The sequence below is a fragment of the Misgurnus anguillicaudatus genome, chromosome 6 (assembly GCF_027580225.2).
Source record: "Misgurnus anguillicaudatus chromosome 6, ASM2758022v2, whole genome shotgun sequence".
Classification (NCBI taxonomy): domain Eukaryota; kingdom Metazoa; phylum Chordata; class Actinopteri; order Cypriniformes; family Cobitidae; genus Misgurnus; species Misgurnus anguillicaudatus.
Genome location: NC_073342.2, coordinates 14765302 through 14788253, shown reverse-complemented (window position 1 = coordinate 14788253; position 22952 = coordinate 14765302). Strand labels below are relative to the sequence as shown.

The 22952-nt window shown below is 36.6% G+C and overlaps 1 protein-coding gene across 9 annotated transcripts in view; it reads right to left on the bottom strand.

The window, feature by feature from the left end:
* The window catches only part of akap13 (A-kinase anchoring protein 13), a 132149-nt gene that overhangs the window by 53674 nt on the left and 55523 nt on the right, over positions 1-22952 (bottom strand). The gene's annotated exons all lie outside the window — the stretch shown is intronic.

The window sequence follows — 22952 nt, the reverse complement described above, 5'->3', positions numbered from 1 at the left end:
AATCTGGCATAAGCGGGCACTAAATGTGCCAAATAAGCACAATGCCATGCGTTTCAAAAATGATGTAACTGGCCTTTTACTTCATGTAAACACACCACGTTCATTTAAACAAGGCTTTTCGGTCACAAAACTGCTATGTGCCCGATACAAAAAATGCTGGGCTATAACCACCCACAGAATAAAATAAAAAAAAGAGATTAGCACTTTATTTTTACAGTCCTGTTTTACATGTATGTACACTACTAGGAAGCAGTCTGTACAGTAAGTACATGTGGGTACAGCATTTTGTTAGGAAAGTACACTCTTAGAATGAATGTGTTAAAAACAACACATTAGTGTTGATTCTGGGAAAACACACTAAATGCGTTTGTCCCAGAATCCACCCATCTCTGTGTTATTACTGAAACTAGGGATGGGCATTTTCCAGTAATTTAAATTTCGAATATTTAAGCTCATTAAGAACAAATATTCATTTATTTAAATTACGTATACGTGTTTTGTATTTCTTATTTTATCACAATTTCACAGAAGGCTTATAATTAGGAAATATCCACAACAAGCTAAGCTTATATTCTGTATATATGTATGTATGTATTTTTAAGTTGAAAACATTGTAAAAAAATATATTTTTTATAATTCTTCTTAAAAAATAGGCTACAGAAAAATGGTGTTAAAACCCACGCGGAGCGAAGTCTGAGTCAAACAGTTTCAAGTCAAGAACCCATTATACCAAATATAATACCCAAACACAAGTGAAGTTTAAAGTTTGAGGACTTGACAAAGTACGCTATCATCATGTAAACAGACTCAAAACACCAAGGAAGAACCCAGAGCGAACGAAAAAACCGACTACATAACAGACTGCTCGGTCGGCATATGAATATCTTCTCTGTTTACTTTGACATGTTTTTGTGAAGAAAGACAACCAAATTTAGTCTACCTGCTCCGGTGAAAGGCTGTTCTTCTGACTACAATAATGCCGGGCTGCGGAGAAAATTCTGTGAAAAATAACACGTAAGCCGGTGGCCAAAAACAGACAACCCGGAGTTAAAACTAAATACTTAAATTCGTTTGCAATCTGAATTGGCAAACAATCAGAAATACTTACAAATAAATTATGTATATTTTACATTAAAGTCTGTAAAAGACAGTATAGATAAAGTGAAATAGCATTAAATAAGTCGTGGCACATTAAAAACAAACATTCGAATAGCATTTTTTTTATTCAAATTATTATTGCAGATCGAATATTTGAAAATTCGAATATTCGTGCCCATCCCTTACTGAAACAACACATTTTAACACAACTTGTGTTATATTTTAACACAAAATGACACATAATGTGTTAAAATTACAAATAATGTGTTAAAAGCTTAACGCACAAAGATGTGCAAGTCCTTTCTAAGAGTGTATGCTACTCTAATACGTGTACATGGGTCAATGACTTGACGTTAATTATTTTGTGTCCGTATGGATAAATGAAATGTAAAAGAGTTAAAATTAAAAAAAGAAAAAAAAAAATCGCAGAATACTTGCATACATTCTCTTTTTTGAGGACAAAGTCTAAAATTTCTGGTTTTATTTTATTTTGAAAGAATATTTAGGGGAAAATTGCAAAAGTGTCAATGTGGTGTAACCGGTCTGTGTCAATTGATGTAACTAGTATTTAAAAAATTTTTTAAATATAAATATATTCATAGAAAAATGTGGAATAAAATATAATCATGTAGTTTAGTGTAATATGATTTTTTACATACATTTTCACATCATTTGTCAAAGATTATTTAGAAAACAGAGCTATTTTCAGCATATGTCAGGACAAATAATACAAAAAAGCATTAAATTTACATTTAGAAATAATTAATACAATTATATTTTTTTGATGATTGCACTTACATGCCATCAAGGTGGATAAAAATATAAAATATTTCTTATTCTTTAGCACAATTAGCGGTTACACCATTTGATATTTTCAGGTCCATTCAGTCTTAACTTTCATAAACATGGTGCAAATGTAATTTTTTATTACATACAATTAACAAATACACAGTGTGCATTGAAATATACCTGATGCATGCTTTTAAAACAAGTTTAGTGCTGCCTCACGATTAGTCGCGACTAATCGTTTGCAGAATAACATTGTTGTTTACATAATATATGTGTGTACTGTGTATAATAATTATGTTTATATAAATACACACACATACATGGATAATTTCAAGAAAAAAATATATAATAAATATTAATATTTATATATAATATAGATTATATATAAATATAAACATGTATATACACATGCAAATGTTTCTTAATTATATACATGCCTGTATGTGTGTGCGCGTATTTATACATAATTAATATACACAATACACCCACATATATTATGTAAACAAAAACTTTTATTCTGCAAACGATTAGTCGACTAATCGAGAGGCAGCACTAAACAAGTTAAAAATAATAATAATTTCTCATCTTGCCAAACCGTTTTTGTCACTGACCCACATACTGTAAAATAAATTGCAACACAAACAAGAGTTTGATCACATTGTCTAGAGATCATGACAGCAACAACAAATGATCATCAAATGACAGAGAAAAGCTGATACTGTATAGGTGGATAACAATGATTTGTCTCTTAACGTTCAGTGGTACCCAACCCCTAGTAGTACACATTTTAGATGACTTTTCAACCCAACACACCTGATTCAGGTCCTTAGTTTATCAGCAAAGTGCCCTGAAACGGGATTGTTAGATAAGAGACATCCAAAGTGTGTACTGTTGCTGGACGTCCAGAGAAGCGCTGACCTACGTCAAGAGATTTTCTGCCCATCTATGTATTTCAGATTTATTAAATCTGTGAAAAAGTATGGCTCGGACGTATCAAATGAAAGATGATTTCCTCTCCTACCTCAACCCGGGAAATGCAAAGCAGTTTCCATCAACCACAACATTCTCTTGATGAAGAAATGCACCTTTCTTAAGCTTACGAAGGGAACGTCCCTCTTACTGTGGTCGGAAAACTTCAATGCTGGGATTTTGGGCAGGAAGGTTTTCTGGGTGAATGTGTGGGGCATTCAGAACAGACCCGGAGAGGAATGTGACCCACATATAAACATCACGGCCCACTAGCGTTCAACTCACAGCAGCTGTGAACGGACCATACGGGGATAAAGCTTCAGGCTACTGCAAGACTTTTGATCATTTATCGCCTTTATAGTCTGAACACGCCATATATACTGCAAACAAAACAATGTATTCCTGTGGACCAGCACATTTTGTCTCCTTTGTAGCTACAAACCTCATGGCAGACTATAGACAGAGGTAATATAGGACAGAAAGATCAAACAAATGCTCAGAAGGAAAACGTCTCTATTGCAGACTCGTAACGCTTCCTGTGCAGCTCATCTGCATGATCATTATCAACTCTATTCATCAATGATAACGCCCACCCGCCGCCCGTCAAGAGCATGTGACACACGCTTAACTCCCACGCTCGGTGTGTGCATGCACGCTTGTGTGGGGCTTTCGGTCATAGGCCCCCTTTGTTCGGTCACTGGTGGATGGACACTGGCCTAGTGTGGCAGGCGAGAGGGGCGTGGGCTCTTTCAATGGAGCCATCAACAGCTGCAGCCTTTTAACTCGAAGACAGTGTGAGAAAACCGATTCTGTTTAAAGAATAAAATAAATACAATCACTGTCTCTTAGTGATTTAAGGGACACGTTTGTTCCTCAAGGAAAGATGAGTGAGAAATGCAGGTCCCTTTCTTCCTCTAGCAATTACATTCCCCGCTAATAATGTTACCCTGACACATCCTGGCATCAAAGGTGGGATTTAAGGCTGCAACATTTCACTGGGTTGCGCTGGTCGCTCTTGACATGCTGTTCCCAACATCAGTGGGCTATGACAGAATACAGACACTGCCGTGGGACTCAGACCAGCTGTACTGCATGATTCTTACTGATCCCAGACCAGCACATCAACCTCAATCTGACAAAGAAACTCAAACAAAATCATGCACATGCATACGCACACTGTTCCCAATCCTTCAATCTGCATTACGAATGATCAACTTTGTCTTGAATGAGTAAGAGAGAACATTTAAGTGTGGATTATATTGTTGTAAAATATCTAGTAAAGAGGATTATAAATTAAAGCTTAATTTCTTATAGAAAGCATTCAAGACAGACTAAATAAACTGCAAATGAATACTAATTTTTCCACATTTTCCTACACTGTAAAAAATTATTTGCTGCACTTAAATGTTTAAATTTAAGCAACTTAAATAAATAAGTCATTTCAACTTTTTTGTTATTAATAGTGATTAGGGATGCACCGATATGGAGATTTTGGTCGATACCGATAACTCTTTAAATTTGGGGGCCGATAACCGATATCTATAGGCCGATAAATATTCATATTATTTTCACAATGAAAAACTCGCAGACCGCGGACATCTTGTCTTTGCGCTAGACTAGCATACTCTTCTTAAGCCCGCAACACTGTCATCTTCATGCTATGTCACAAAAAGCACCAATCAAAACTCCACATGGCCAGCAATGAGCAAGTGAAGTGGTTCAACAAACCAAAATAATCCATAATTTATCGTCTTTCATTTATCGGCCTAATTTAGCTATCAGACCGATAACCGATAATATTAAAAATAAGCAGTTATCGGTCGATAACGATATGTCGGCCGATATATCATGCATCCCTAATAGCGATAGGACAATATATTGCAGAGGCTGACATATCGGCCTATATTTGGACTTTTTTATTATCGGCATTGGCAATTATCGGCATTTTATTATCAATCGATAAGTACATTTTTCTATTAATTCAATTTGATGTTTGTATAAAAAAGACACTTAATGTCACTTAATGTAAAGCCAAAGTCTGACAGAGAGAAAAATTACCTGTCACACACAACACCACACTAGTTCAACACAATTATTCAAACAGTACCGTAAGATGTCAGATCCATATTAAAAAGCCTTTAATACACTGGGCTACATACAAAATTAAAAGGTAGATCTACGTGTTTCGGCTTACGCCTTCATCAGGATACACATGCATTGATACACAGCGCTCTACTTAAATAGTAATCACAAGCAGCTGGATAAGAAATAAATCTTAATTTTCTAATGTATTTTAACTGAAATGTGAGAACCTTGATGACGTATGCGGTCGAGCAACGTGACTTCCGGTGAACGAACCTGAAAACATGTTTGGGACGTGTCCGGCAGAACTGGCACGAATGGCCACCCTAAACATAACCTAAAAGGCGGAAGCATGTTAAATTTTTTAGGTGTACATGACGGTTCCTCCAACAGTGCGCGCCTTGCAATTTTTGTCAACAGAAAAGCGTGCATGTACTGTATGCGCACCACCAAATTTTTAAAACCCTGCATACATTGGTTGCGCATGCGCGAACCAGAATATCGTGTGTACCCCAGGAGTTGCATTTTGTCGCAATGTGTATGCGTTGAACGTCTGCGTTCACGTTCAAGTCAAATAAACTATGCTTTATATGGCTGTGTGTTCAACTGTGTGTGTACGTTTGCGTACACGTTAAAAACAGACTATACTCCGTGCTTAAGACCTTACGTAAATACACTTAATTTTGTATAAAAAATTATTCGCGCATGCACTTACAGGCAGTGATGGTAATAACGGTGTTAGAAATAAACGCCGTTACTAATGCCGTTATTTTTTTCAGTAGCGAGTAATTAAATAAATTACTGTTTCCCCATTTATAACGCCTTTACCGTTACTGACAATAAATGCTGCGCGTTACTATAATTAATCTCACTAAAGCGATTTTCACCAGAGTAGGTTCTCTCATCCAGAAAGGCAATGTTTGTCTCTTGTGTGTGTGTGTGTGTGTGTGTGTGTGTGTGTGTGTGTGTGTGTGTGTGTGTGTGTTGGGGGATGAAAGACACAAAACTGATGATGATTGGTGTGTGTGTGTTAGAGGGGGTGGGACAACCACATAACCGATGATGATTGGCTTAATTTCAATCGTTAGCCAACCAGAGGCAGGCAGAGTTCATACACAAACATATGCACAGTCCGAGCAGTGCGCAGTGCTGCCAACTTGGTGACTTTGTCACTAGAATTAGCAACCCCTTTAGCGACTTTATTTACTAAAAGCGACTAGGACAAATCGAGCGATTTTTTCTGGCGTGGTTGGAGACTGACGCGAGAGCATGTATCGCTCTCTCTTCTCAACGAGCAGCGGGTGATACTGCTATCCACTCACAGGCAGCCGGGTCCTCGCGCTGCAGTCCGTCCGAGTCCCACACCCGCAATGACAGAGCGATGGCAAGTACAACAAACCCAAAGGTAGCGTCGCAAACAAAGTATAATAAGCACTATTTTTCCATCGTTGAGGTGAAACGCAAGAATGTTTATGTAATGTGCAACTTTTGCAGAGTAAGAAAGAGCCTCTTCACGTCTGTAATTCTGATCTAATAAAGCACCTCACATCATCACATGCTGTAACACAATTATTGATTTCACTTTAACGTTAGTGTCTAATTCATTCATTTAACAAATTTTATATTGGGGGGATTCAAGTTATTTGAAACATTTGAACTTTAAGTAACGCAATAGTTACTTTGCCTGGTAATTAGTTACTTATATAATGATGTAACGCAGTTACTAACTCAGTTACTATTTTTGAGAAGTAACTAGTAACTATAACTAATTACTTTTTTTAAAGTAACGTTGCCAACACTGCTTACAGGAGACTGTAGTATGTAGCCTAGGAGATGCATTTTGTTGCAATGCACATGCGTCGAACTTCTGTGTACACGTACGAGTAAAAAAATCTATGCATTACAAGGCTGCGCGTTTGACTGTCTGTGTAAAAAAAACGATATAAAGACTATACTCCACGCTTAAGACGTTACGTGAGCTATGCCATAAACATAAATTAAAACATTATATAAATCACTACATAACAGACACACAGCTTTCTGTCTATTATTTATTTATTTCAACATATTAACACATTAACATAAACACTTTAGAGCTATAACAGTCAACTCTGACCAATTTTCCAAAAGTTTAAAAATGCATGTACATGATCAAACCCACAGTTACCCAGAAAGCTGTAAGTCAGTTCAAGTTCCAACCAGACACTATATTTCAGCCAATTGCTGAATGAGTCCTGAACACCACTGCTAATGTGCACTATTGGAAAGTCATAACACCTCACATTGACTCCCCTGAGAGCAATAGCATATAAAAACATGCCACAGATGGGAAACAGCCAGCAAGGGTTTTGTGCTTAAAACTGAGTTAATGAAGTAAGCCATGTAATTATTATATAGTACAGTAACTTGTCAAATACCGAATGGTGGTTGACCGACGTTTTGTTTTAATAATCAATGCAAATATCTGGAAAACATATAGGCAATAGACAAAATTACTGTTTTTAGTGTAATATAAGCCAAATAGGTGTACAAGAAAAAGCTTACATTAACTAAAAGCATATATACAATATTTGAAATGTTTTTAGATGGAAAAGTGTGTTTGTGCGCCGTGAGAGATGCAGTGGGACACAATGGGGCATTCAGCAGACGCTTGGACAAAGAGCCCATTGCAGGAGATGATTTATAGCCTAACAATGCAGATATAAAGTGATGTCATCGAGTAGCTTTCACAGACACGCAAAGACAGGCACTTCTGCAAATTTGCTTATGATGCTTACAGCTTTCACTATTAAATGACATTAGGTATTTAGAAGAGAGCATACATAAAGAAACGCCAAAAATACACAGAGAATTACTAACAATTACAAATGTATTTGTTTAAAAAGATCACTTTAGCCACTAGCCAGACCAATAAATAAATACAGACCAGAAGTTCACTTCGGTTCAGGGGTTTAACCGCGACAATGCTTGTGCACCAGATGAAACCATCTACAGTATACAGTAGGAAGAAACAAAAAATCTAAAGGTTTGTAATTTTGCCCACATATTTATTCTTTTATTAAGGATGACTTGGACTGAATAAACAAAAACAGGCCAATAATAAAGCCCATAATAGAAAGAAAATCCTTTAAACTGTTGAAAACTTCAGAGGACCTCAAAAATGATAAAAACACCACAAATGCGATTTAGCAAATTCTAGGCAAAGATTGACTACTTTGAAGATGTTAAAATACAAATACATAGTTTTTAATAGTTTTGGTTAAGATGAGTTTCCGAATATCTTTAAATGTGGAAAATATAAATAAAGAATGAGTTGGTGTTTAAACTATTGAACGGTACTGTATATGAAGACCTCAGATGCAAAGGCCGCTAAACGCCACCTCTGTCCAAAATTAGATACTGAGTGCGTTTACATGCGATTATGCTTAATAAACTGATAACTTGTGGGGTCCGAAACGCATAAAACTATTTTATCGGAAAAGCCTCTAAACGCCGTTGCATGTAAACACCTTAAGCCTGGGATACACTACACGATTTTTGGCTGTCCCAGACGGAAGACTGCCATCGTGAAACAATCGTTGCGATTTCTGTGATCGTGGCTTTTAATCTGTGGTCCTATGTCATACAGTGAGAGAGGTTCAAAGACGACCGTTTTCTCGGTCTTGTGTCCAGGGATAGCCTACGATAGCTTTCTGACAGTGTCAGAAATTCGGCATGATCACTGCAGTGTGTTTGCTGCTACGGCCTGCGTACTGGTTATTTGTTTACCACTAGCGTATGCTGGTAACGTTGCGCTATTATATAAATGACACGAACATGTAGTGAATCATAAGTTAAACAGTGTTTTATAGTGTTGCATGACTCGTACTCACTCCTCCCGAGGCATTAACTCCTCCTTCTTCATTTTTTCGTACGTTATCGGAAAGATTCAGTAAAGCTAATCTTTCTTTTATAAATCTGATTAAACTAAAGACTCTTTGGAGATATAAAGGATGTAATACTACTCTATAGGTAATCCAGATTAACACCAGAAACGCAGAAACAGCCCGTGTTATGTGAGCTTTAATAGGCTTTCTTGCAGTGCGCATGTTTCCGCGTGTGACGTTTATGACATTTCAGTAGTAAGCGCAAAGTAACGCATAAAAGTCTGCGCTTAACTCAAGTAGTTGGCAGAGAAACTGCAAAAATTAAAGCTTATGTTACATTTACAAGTTTTGCAGACATGAGAAAAGACACAACAGTATGGCTTAAGACAGCTTTCCTCACGACTATATTTACAGTACTATAGGGCGGTGACGTCACTGCCAGCGGGAAACCTGACAAATCTCCAAATCCCATGTAAACACAGTTTTCTTCATAGCGGGTTTATTGATTCGCAGGTTTCTATAATAAGCAGATTTTTGATAGCAATCCTATTTTTCTGTAAATGTAAACACACTTAATAGAAACCGAATGCTCTCGACAGGTAGGCCTACTATGGATTTATCAAAAACGTTTGAGTAAAATCCGCTTAATCCCGCCATTCAGAAATATAGTATTTTTTTAGACAGAATCCATTAAGAGTCTAATAAAAAAGGCTAATTAACCCTAAGAGCCCTAAGGTCATTTTTACAATGTATTGTCCGTTTGGTTTTATTTTCTTAAAAAGCTTGTAAAACATAAACCCTGTAGTGCACAGACAATCTACAAACATCTTTTTTTTCAGGACAAGTTGGACTGTCAGAATCTGTGTGTTGTATTGATGTCACATGAATGTAAAATAAGTTATGGGACCATAAAGACAAATAAAAAAATAAAACAGAAATTGAATCAATTATATATTTATTGTAATCACACACAAAATAATAAAAGCTAAGCATTTTTCCTCTGTAAAACAGTTGTCTCATGTCTTTGGAGTCCTTGAGCACAGAAATGAACAATATAAATTATACAGATCAAAAATTATTTACATTTTTACAAAAAAAGTCCAGGTGCTTTCATTACATTTATTGATGCAAAGCCTCAAGCCACATGCGTGATGACGCACACATGCGTGATGACGTACACAAACAGAAAGCATCAGTGGACATTGTAGCATTTAGCTAGCGGTAAACCCGATAGAAAAATCGATAAATTATGGACATCAAGTGGATACATCTAGGATGTAAGAGTTTGGATGCATTGCTGAACAACTCCGAAAAGAGGGACAAGTTTCAGGCTGGATAAAAAACTTTCTGTAAAAGCTAGAAAGACACCAAATATATCCCCGTGATGGCTAACTCCTCAGCTATTAGCAGAAAAAACGGTAAGAAGCTATGTTTTACGGTTATTAAGTTATTTAAATATGAATCAGAGGTGCCGTTTTCAATCGTCGACGATTGATTAGGTTTCTGAGGGTTAATAAGAAATCATGCTAGACGCACTTAGTGGGTTTTGCATCTGAACTCTTCATACACATAAATACATAAACACACACCAGGAATCTGTTTCATGCTTGCCTACTGATGAATAATGATCTCTGCGTGAAACCGCTTGCAGGCAGATTTTACACACACATGCTTGAGTATGCGCTGTTTATGAATCAAACCCAGTGTGTGAGAGCACTGCTCGTGGGTAAACAAGGCCGTAACATGATGTTGCTTCAGACTATGTACCAGACTTTGCTATCAAGCACATACGCTGACTAAAAGTGAGTGAGATTTCCAAAAATACAGCTGAATAACATTTACTTACTAAAATATAAGCTTGTCGTCCTACACGTGACCTTTGCTGACACACGACCCCTGGTTCAACCAGTGCTGACTTCCTATGGGAGCCCATGTCATACAGGAACTGGCTTAAAACGGCCTTTTCCAAACAAATACTTCCCTGGGAAAAGATTGATGTCCAGAATGGGACAGCAGTGGGCAGGAAAACGTAATTTTTGCCTTTTCTTGAGAAATGTTGAGTGGCTTGGCTATTGCGCTAGGGTGTTATGGGCGGTTGCCCTTCGGTGATCTGAGTGGATGGGTTGTTACTGGCTGTTTGATGTCAAAAAGCCTTTATAATAGTCTGGTTTCCAGAATTGGCTTAGGTTCCACCTTTAGTCTATGGGAAAGAAAACTAGTGCTCTCTTTGGAGAGCTCTGGCGCTGTTGAAATCCAAACACATCCGTGGTCTAATCATGAAAAGGGCGACTGGTGAGATGGGCTATATTTAGGGATGACTGAACTTCCGAATAGCTTACGAAACAGAGCGGTAATCCACCGAGTGTGGAGTGAGACTGTCCACAGTGGTCCGAGATGGACATTCTGGACAAATTCCATAGATTTGACTTACGAGTTGTGGAAATGGGAAAGCTGTGACATGAAAGCCAAAGAGACAAATGCACAAAACTGCCAAAATTTAGTTCTGCATAAACACTTTCTGTCTTTCTGATTAGTCACAGTTCGCTTACCTGTTTTGTGCAGGTGGTTTTGTGTAAGAACATCTGTGCGATGATTTAACGGGGTGTTAAGTAGCCATTTGGCTTTTCAATCAATATAAACGGGTGCTGGTTGAAAGGAACACGCTACAACAAAGGCGTTCGCCTTCCACACGTCAATTTGAAAGTGCTCCCCTGGGTGCACCTCCAGACGGGCGTGTACGACCTGTCTCATTCAATCTGCACTCAGGCCTAAACCGGCACCTGGGTCTCTGCTTTTTACCTTAGAAGAGTTTTAATAGCCCCTCTTCATTTCATGCCACAGCAGGTTAAGACTGACCGTATATTATTATTACATTACCTTGCAAAATATGAGGATGTGCACTGTTGATTTAAAGCTAAATATTAAATTCCTAATGTCTCAGAACAAGTGTTTGGGTTACTAACTAAGAGTAATGCTGTTTAATAGCAGCGTAACTCGCTCAGACCTTAACAAAGTAATGTAACGTTTCCAGTAACAAGCTACACACTTTCCAAATAAGTGTGACAAAAGGCTACATCCAAGACTATCCCTTTAAAAAGTTCAACGGCATAGGTTGCCTTAAAGGGATAGTTCACCCAAAAATGAAAATTCTGTCAAACATTCCTTAAAATATCTTCCTTCGTGTTCATCACAACAAAGCAAATTAAGACGAGAGTGAGTAAGTGATGACAAAATTTTCATTTTTCGGTGAACTATCCCTTTAATGCTAGCAATGTCACCACGTCCTAACCAGATGTGATGCGATACGATTCCAGCGAAAGGCATTTGGGTGTTCATATTTAACGTGATAAAGGGGGGTGGCATGATGCAAACAATCACAAAACACAGCCAATCAGAACAGCTCTTCTCTGTTTGTGTTATATATTTCTCCTCGTCCACATTTGATGATTACATTTCTTAAAGGGATAGTTCACCCAAAAATGAAAATGACGACACGCTCATGTTGTTTTAAACTCGTAAGACCTCCGTTCATCTTCAGAACACACTTTAAGATGCTCTACATCAAGTACAAAAGCTTGTCGACCCTTCACCGAAAATCCATATAGGGTACACTGTCCATGTCCAGAAAGGCAATAAAAACACCATCAAAGTAGTTCATGTGACATCAATGGGTCATACATTTTGGTTTAAAAATAAAAAAAAAACGACTTTATTCAGCATTGTTTTCTCTTCCGCGTCTGTTGTGAAGCGCATGCGCGAGACTAAAGTCATGTGACACGGATGACGTGTTATCCTCAGACATGTTTGCAAAGTTTTTTTTCCAAACTTACAGTGAGCGTCTCCCTCAGACTGTAAACGAAGCCTGGGAGCAAAAAAAAACCCATAAAAAAACAGCTGGGGTGCACCAGATAACACGTCAGCCGCGTCGTACGTCATTCGCGTCACTGCAGTTTCGTGACTTTAGTCTCGCGCATGCTCTTCACAACAGACGCAGAAGAGAAGACAATGCTGGATAAAGTCGTAAATGTTGATATTTTTGGACCAAAATGTATTTTCGGTGCTTCAACACATTCTAACTGACCCACTGATGTCACATAGACTACTTGATGTTTTTATTACCTTTCTGGACATTGACAGTAAACCGTGCATAGATTTTCAATGAAGGGCCAACAAGCTCTCAGACTTAACATAAAAAATCTTAAACTGTGTTCTGAAAATGAATGCTCTTACGAATTTGGAACAACATGAGGGTGAGTCATTGACATTATTTTCATTTTTGGGTGAACCATTCCTTTAATGTGCAGATCTTTGTTGTCAGCTGTTGCTCATATCCGCACTGTGCCGCAGCTGGTTAGGACGTAAAAAGATACCTTTTATAGCATGTCACGGCATCACGTCACATGTATTTAGAACGGTGAACATGATTTTACCAAGTAGGATGTGATCCTGGATCAACACCATTGTCGGTCCTGGATCAACTTTTCATTAACCAATCAGATTCCAGGATGAGGATTAGTGTGTATGTTAAATTTAAGTTTAGGATTGGGTTGGGGCTTTTTAAGAAACACTACTTAAACTATTATTTCACACTAATTTGAGGGTTTAAAAATGGTTAGGGTTTGAGTTAAGGGTAGGTTGGGGTATCTTTTTTAAAACGTTGATCCAGGATCATCAAAAAATGTTGATCCAGGATCACATCTTACTTGGTGAAATCCCGGCGACCATTTAGGACACGGTGTGGTGTAGAAACCAAATCAAACGTTTGCCTTTACAATACAGTATAAATGTATTAAACAAACAGATCACCCAAAAATGAAAATTCTGTCATAATTTACTCACTCTCATGTCGTTTCAAACCAACATAAATTTCTTTGTTTTGATAAACACAAAAAAAGATACTTTGAGAAATGTTTTTAAACAAACCGTTTGTGGGCCTCATTCACTTCCATAGTTGGAAAATACTATGGGGTCCACGAACGGTTTGGTTACAAACATTTCTAAAAAAATCTTCCTTCGTTGTCATCAAAACAAATACATTTATACGGGTTTTTAGCAACATGAGGGTAAATAAATGATGACAGAATTTTATTTTTTGGTTTAACTATCCCTTTAATGGTACATATCTCCTAGCAGACAAGTTTTCATTTAAAAAAAATCAATTCACACGCCTATCGTAAACAGTGTTGGGAGTAACACATTACAAGTAACGTGCATTACGTAATAATATTACTTTTGTGAAGTAACGAGTAAAGTTACGCATTACTTTATAAATGTACACATTAATATTTTAGTTACTTTTTTAAAGTAATGCGAGTTACTTTTCAATTTAATTAATTAGATCTAAAAAACAATGGACTGCATTAAACTGAATGTATTAATGTAGAATTACACACTATGCGAGAACAGTTTCAGTCAGAAAATGGAGATGGCAAAGTAATGCAAAAGTAACTTAAAAGTAAAGTAAGCATTACTTTCCATGAAAAGTAACTAAGTAACGCAATTAGTTACTTTTTTGGGGGAGTAACTTAATATTGTAATGTATTACTTTAACTTATTAAAAATAACTTTCCCCAACACTGATTGTAAATATATCCATAATTTTCATTATCTGTGTCTATATTTAAAACTAAATATACAACATTTAATTAACTTAATAAAGCTGCAATATGTAACTTTTTACAGTCCTCTGTATCGCCATATCTCTGTTTGAAACATGAAACTGCATTTTAAATATTATTACTTTACATACTTATCTTAATACATTTTTAACAAAAGTTACAGACTGCAGCTTTAATGAACTTGTGTCCCATCAGTGACTCTTGGACCCGCTGCCAGCTCATGTCAGATGATGGAGAGCAGAGGGAAGCAGAAAAAGTGTGTGATAAAAACAGCCGCTGATGCAGGTCTGCACCAATCTTCTTATCAAGAGCCTTTAACCGAGGGTCAGAATGTGGAAAGGCCCTTTATGCATCTGGTTGTGACCTTCACTGATACAGTACCAGATCAGCCACTAAATATACATCCGTCAACATACTGATGACATTTCAGCTAGGGTCCATATTGTTCTCACATACACATATACAAAAACATGTGTTTACGTAGCTATCTAAATAAGAGCATGCCATTGAAAACTTATTATATAAAGCCAAAGACGGCAGATTAACCATAATCTTCACCCTATGTTTTTTTTTTTTAGTATGCATTATTTACCCTAGTTATACAACTTAAAAGGTAGATTTAGTCAACGTCAGAGGGCAGTTTTGTCCCCACAGTGTAGATCGATACATATTAAGTCTTGCTGTATATGACATATTTAATACACATTTCATAGCTTTAAAAGCATATGTTAAGCGCTAAGCATTGAAAAGCTGCAGCTGACAAACTTTGTTTAGCGAGACACAAAACAGTGACGGTTAAAACTGGTACAAAACTCACAGCTTCAAACTTCACAGCGTCTGCACCAAAATGTCAAACCAAAGAACCGTTGCAGACCAGTGCCCAGAAGTTTGGAAAGCAGACCTCATCGTTCCCCATCCAAAACCAACTCCACCCAAGCAAATCTCTGGATCCGGCCTGAGAACACACGCTCTCGCACACGCCCCTTCGAATCAACGCAAGGCAACCCTGGCATCCCGACAACACTTGCAGCCAAGCCTAATCAATGCAATGTGACGGCGCACGCAACTGTCAACTAGACAATCAACAAAATTTACCAGCGTGTCGTGACAAGCCTCGCCAACAAAGCGTGACGGTCTGAGCACTCGTAAACAAACACGAAACTGACTTTCACAACTAAACGAAGAATACACCAACTAATGAATTTCGTACCTTTATTAAAACCACGTCCACCGTTCTTTCTCCCTTCGCACAAAGGCTGTACCTTCGCCGGTGACGCTCGTACATCTTGCCTGGAGGTGAAACGTCAAAGAGGAGAATACCCCGCTGTAGTCCAACATGAAGCCCGAGACTTGGAGTTCTCCGTCAAGCTTAGGGAAAAATGAGCAACCCTCCACACATCTGCACGGTGAACCAGCCCATTCACATTCCCCCTCCCTCCTCTCTTACACATCCCGCCTCCCTCTTTTTTTCCTTCCTCTCTTTCCTTCCAACTCTCCTTTATTTCTTCTCGACACGCTCCCTGCCTCTTTCTGTTGCTGACTTTTCTTCTGTGTTTTTTCTAAACCGAATCAATCTTTCCCATTCCTTCTACAATCCCAGTCATTCCAATATTTCCATCCTTCTCAAATTATCAGCTTTACATCTTGCAGAACACTTTGTCCGAACATTCGACTGCTACTTTATGGCAGATTATATTGAGATTTTTTGTGTAACAGTCTAGTTGTTTTTACTTAGTCTGAACGGCATAATTTTTTTTTTTTTAAATAAAATGTAAATCAGATTTTTGTAAATGTGTTAAATCCAATTATTTTTCTTATTTGCAATGCAACATGGCTGGGTTAAAATGTGCTTTGCATGTGACATAACATTGATGTCTATCAGGCGGAAAAAGCCCTGTGTGCTGTTACTAGAGTCGGGTAAAGCCAGCCAATCAGATTACAGCTTTCCAGATCAATCTCTTGAGCATCAGAAGTTCAGAGATCGGACTATATAGATATACAAGGTGTTGAGCACACAAAACAAATGGATCCGATTTCATCACCTGGAAAATGACAGTGTGGGGAAGGACAGCTTTGTAGATAAAGAAACAAATCGTGACCACACGTTTGCTGATAAAAGATCAATTTTCAAAGGTGGTTTCCGTTCTAATTCGACGATTTCGACTGTTTAGAGAACAATAGGGTGAGATTTTCTCCGCCCGGCTCTGTGTTTGCTGTCAGGCTAGTAAGATAAGGCTTTTCATCCAAATAAAGATTAGTCAAGCTAAAGGGATAATACACTCTTGATCTACCCGGTTTCAATTCAAGAAGCGCTGAAGGGGCGTTAAATCGCATTTGACAAATGTGCCACTGTACACTAGGGATGGTCGGCGTCAAACACATCCCTGCATCTGCACGCATGAACCATGAACAGCTGGAGCCATGGTAACCGTTTCAAACGGCGAGAATGACGCAAGGCCAGACTACGGCCTGCAGGGATTCGCTGGGGTTTAATACAATTGAGCCGATGCGAGGAACTCGGCTCGAATCTCTGGGAAAGAATGACAACGCTGCCAAATTCACTTGGGCACGTTTTGAGTAGAAAAATGACTGTGAAAAGCATTTCACAGGAAAGGGGGTTGATATGCAAGTAGCACATCATTATTACAAAGCCAAGGGAAACTCTTAGATTTTAATGTTCCTACTAAGCACCAGAAAACATTACTGCATTACTACTGTATAGACTGAGAACTAGCGTTGCGACTTTATGAAAGGTAAAACTTGTGCTTACTCAATGCATGCACCATTTCACATTTGCTTGGGGAGTTTACCATTTTTTACCACGTGAGAGACAGTGTGGGTGTAACGATGCACACAAACACATGCAAAAGTAAAATTAAAACCACACCTTGACAAAAACACCTACAATAAAAGTATGTAAATACAATGTTCATTTGTGGCATGAAAGGGACACTACACTTTTTTTTAAAATATACTCATTTTCCAGCTCCCCTAGAGTTAAACATTTCATTTTTTCGCTTTGGAATCCATTCAGCCGATCTCCGGGTCTGGTGCTACCACTTTTAGCATAGCTTAGCATAATTCATTGAATCTGATTAGACCATTAGCATCGCGCTAAAAAAACAAAGAGTTTTGATATTTTTCCTATTTAAAACTGGACTCTTCTGTAGTTACATCGTGTACTAAGACCGACAGAAAATTTAAAGTTGCTAAGCCGATAGTTTTCTAGGGCGATATGGCTAGGAACTAAACTCATTCTGGCGTAATAATCAAGGACATTGCTGCTGTAACATTGCTGCAGCAGACGCAATGATATTACACAGTGCTTGAAAATAGTCCGCTGCTATTTAAATTTACCAAGGGGACTATTTTCGGGCAGTGCATCATATCACTACGCCTGCAGCAGCCATGTTACAGCAGCAAAGTCCTTGATCATTACCCCAGAATGAGAGCATAGGTCCTATCCATATCGGGCTAAAAAAATCGCAACTTTTAATTTTCTGTCGGTCTTAGTTCACAATGTAACTACAGAGAAGCCAAGTTTTAAAAATAGGAAAAATATCGAAACTCTTTAGTTATAATTTATCGCAATGCTAATGGCCTAATCAGATTCAATGGATTATGCTAAGCTATGCTAAAAGTGGTAGCGCCAGACCCGGAGATCAGCTGAATGGATTCCAAAACGGTAAAAATCAAATCTTTAACTCTAGGGGAGCTTGAAAATGAGCTTATTTTCAAAAAAAAGTTGAGTGTCCCTTTAAGGGCGCACTTACATTATCCAAACCAAACAGTGTCCGAGCGCGTTTGACCCCCAAGGCCAGTGTTGCCAAGTCCGCTTATAATACGCGACTTTGGGATTCTTATTTTGGCAAGTCGCGTTAAAAAAAATCTCGGGTTGCGTTTTTTAGGGCTTATAAAAAATAAGGTTGCTTGTTAGGAAAATCTGTTTTCTTTACATTTATGGTTGCCGTTTTCTCAATATCCAATGCATTGATTGACACCGTCTGCTCACAGCTAATATAAGTGCTGTGGCGTAATTCTTAAAAACATCCCACCAAATCCGCCCCCTTATTGGAGAAAAGTCACATTCACCGTGCAGGCAGCATGCTCCCAAGAGCAAACTCCGCGAAACTGTAATTTAACGTTAGCCTGTTATGATAAACAAGAGGAGACAGCTGAGGAGATGATGGACAGATTAATGCACGGACTTCTTTTGTAAGGTATGTAATTTTTACAATGTTTTTGTGATGTATGAATGCATATGTATAAACAAGTAGTCTTATACTAATACTAAAAGTAAATTCATATATGGTTCAAATTTATTTTATTAAGCTAAATATGTTACAGCTCCCATGCTCTTGTCTTTTCCTCCTTGTTTTTCCCTCTTTTTCCAGCTCTCCAATCCTATCACAGCCACACAGGTGATTGGAGATATATGGATAGTTAGAAGATTTTGCTAAATAACTTGAAGTGAATTACCCTTATGTTGTTCCAAACCTATACGACCTCCTTCTGAGGAACACAAGCGTACATTTCTGAAAACACGCAAGAACCAATAACATTTGGCATCAGTGAGCTCGCATGACTTTTGTAATACCAACAGTAAGGAAAACAGCAGCGATGGCTTTTATTCATTTTTTGGTGAACTAACCCTTTAACCTTTGAGGAAAGTGGAAATGAGGGAAAACGTGAAAGAAATATGGAGCGAGAAGAAGAAAAACAGAGAGAGAGGGACTTGAAGCACACTGGTTAAACGTGAACAATGTAAACTTTTTTTTATCAGCGGGTGGAGCCAACAAACAGATCTGTGAATGGAAGGAGTGTGTGCGGATTCAGACCAATCCTCTTTACTCGTGTCTTCAACAACACACTTACTCAACAACCGATTCCTGTTAGTATGTGTGATCTTTGTTCCTCAAATTCAACTTGAGTGACATGATTCTCACAATGTCTTTCATATGTAACGGAGCAGAAGAAAGATTAGGCACACAAGAGTTGCTTGACTACAGTCATAAAATATAGCTTTGCTGAGATCACGGTCTCTGCTTTCTTGCCCATCTTTTTCTCTCCAACACACATGTAGACATGACTAGACAACTCGGTGCACATCTGGAAGTAGTTATTTTACATTAGAACAGAAGAGGGAGCCAGAGAGCTCAAGACACAATACATGATGGTGTAGAGAGTCTGCTATTTATTTACTGAAATTAACAAAGCATCTACACTGTAAATAGTGCAAGTTGGATCTACTTAAACAAATTACTTCATTTGGTGACACTTAAAACACCTTACAAATGAAAGCTTTTATATATGTACTTTTTACGGTGTATATCATGGGCTGGGTCAATGACGTGATGTTAATTATTTTGTGTTCATATGGTTTTAATTAAATGTAAAAGGGTTAAAATTTTAAAATAAATTTGCAGATTACTTGAATACATTCCCTTTTTTAAGGACCAAGTCTAAAATTTCAGGTTTTATTTTATTTTGAAAGAATATTTGGGGGATAATTGCAGAAATGTCAATGTGGTGTAACCGGTCTGTGTCAACTGGTGTAACTAGTACTTTTTTAAAATGAAAATATAAATATATTCATAAAAATCTGGAATAAAATATAATCATCGTTTAGTGCAATAAGATTTTTTTTGCATACATTTTTACATAATTTGTCAAATATTATTTAGAAAACAGAGCTGTCTTCAGCATATGTCAGGACAAATATTACAAAAACCCATTAAAATGATAATAACTAATAAAATGTATTTACGCGTGATATTTTAAAATGATTTTTTTATGATTATGCTTATATGCCATCAAGGTGGATAATATATTTAATATTTTTTTTTATTATTTGGCACAATTGGCGGTTATACCATTTGACATTTTCTGATCCATTCAGTCTTAACTTTCATAAAAATGGTGCAAATGTATTTTTTTGTTCCATAAAATTAACAAATACACTATGTGCATTGAAATACACCTGATGCAGGCTTTTAAAACAAATTTTTTTTAAAGATTTTTGAATTTCTCATCTTGCCAAACCGTTTTTGTCACTGACCCGGCTACAGAAATATGACTTACAGTAATACTTTAAATTATTTCTCAACTTGCATTGAGATCTTTTAAAACTTTTAAATTTACAGTCTGTGAACAATCTGCATTTTTAAATAAAAATATAAAGTTAAATGAGAAATGCATTAATGCACAATCCCACTGACGAGTCTAATTCTTTTTCCAAGTATAATTGTCTTGTAATATTTTTTGCATATTTATAAACCATATGTAAAAAATTTGATATTTATTATATATAAATTTGTATAATTTAGTATGATTCAAAAATGCATACATATTAAATGTTTACATATATTTTATTTGAGCATGGAACAGTGTGTACCCACTGTCATATCTTACGCCTCTCACTTTTATTATTGTTTACACTGAAATTACGTCATTGAAGGTCATCCGCTTATGCAAATTACTTCCACAATCTGCTTAAGCAAATCCACTCATTAACCAAATCCAGAGATAAGAGACATGTGAGGAACAAGCCATTGTGAATCAATGAGCAAAACACAAATGATCAGTCAAGTAAATTATTTACAGAACAAATACGAATATATTAATAAAACACATTTAAAGGAAGGCTTCTTACACTGACTATTTACAATCCAGCTCCAAAATCACAAATGCTAAATTTATTTTAAACAATAATGCATTTACATTTATGCATTTTACAGACGCTTTATCCAAACCAACAATGTATACACTTTTTATCAACATTTATGTTCCCTAGGTTTGAACCTGTGACCTTTTTTGCTGCTAAAGCACTGTGCTATTAAAAAAAATATATATATGTATAACGATGTTTAGATTCTTTAAATAAAACATGAGTGACGCGTGCTGATCCAAAACACACCACTTGGGCGTTGATGGGCAGTTCTAGGTAATTGCTAGGGTGTTTTGGGTGGTTGCTTACTGGCCCAAGTCAAGAGTATATCCTAAAGTCTCTATGATATTCTTATCCACAGATATGGTACTGATGCTTTTGTGCAAGCCAATGGTTTCTTTGCCCACTTTGTTATATATATCATGGTCTGATTGCTTAAAAATAGCTATTGCACAAATTTCCATGTTTTTACATTTATGCATTTTGAAACAAATCGTTTCACAGTGCATGACGTTAATTATTTTGTGTCCGTATGGTTCAATTAAATGTAAAAAGGTTGAAATTTAAAAATAAATTTGCAGATTACTTGCATACATTCTCTTTTTTGAGGACCAAGTCTAAAATATTTTATTTCATTTTGAAAGAATATTTGGGGGGATAATTGCAAAAATGTCAATGTGGTGTAACCGGTCGGTGTCAATTGGTGTAACAAGTATTTCTTTAAATTAAAATATAAATATATTCATAAAAAATGTGGAATAAAATATAATCATCTAGTTTAGTGTAATATGATATTTTCTTACATGTATTTTTTACATCATTTGTCAAAGATTATTTAGAAAACAGAGCTGTTTTCAGCATATGTCAGGACAAATATTACAAAAACGCATTTAAATTTACATTTATTTATTATTAAATTATATATATATATATATATATATATATATATATATATATATATATATATATATATATATATATATATATATATATATATAATTTAATAATAAATAAAATGCTATTTTAAAATGATTTTTTTATGATAACGCTTACATGCCATCAAGGTGGATAAAATATTTAATATTTATTATTCTTTGGTGCAATTGCCGGTTACACCATTTGACATTCTCAGGCCCATTCAGTCTTAACTTTCATAAAAATGGTGCAAATTTTATTATTTATTGCATAAAATTAAGAAATACACTGTGCATTGAAATAAACCTGATGCATGCTTTTAAAACATGCTTTTAAGTTGTTGTTTTATTATTTCTCATCTAGCCAAACCGTTTTTTTTTCACTGACCACATTTTTACCAGTATGTGTGTTCCCTGGCAGTTCCCAAAACTGACAACAGAATCTGAAGACCAAGCGTTTTTGGCTCATGTTATTCATAGCCATGAAATTAGGAGGGCCGATCTGTGCTCTTTTTTAAAGAGATTCAGGTAGGTTTTCCTGCTTTGCACTGATATTCGCTGTGTTTTTAAAGGGATAGTCCACCCAATGAAATGAAAATTCTGTCATCATCTACTTACCTCCCAAGTTGTTCCAAAAGTGTTTAAAAGTCTGAAGATTGACTTTCATAGTATTATTTTTTCCTACTGTGAAAGTCAATGGTGCCCCAGATCTTTTTGTTTACAAGCATTATTAAAAAAAATGCAGCAGAACAAAGAACTTCATACAGGTTTGGAACAACTTGAAAGTGAGTAAATAATGACAGAATTTTCATTTTTTGTGTGAACTATCCCTTTAAGTGCAAAATCAGCACTGTTCGTTTAAGCAGAGATGTTTTGTGAATGTGGCCTCTAGTTTTATCTCAAGAGGCTCTTCAGATAAAATGTTCCATAGTGTAATTTCTTTCAAATG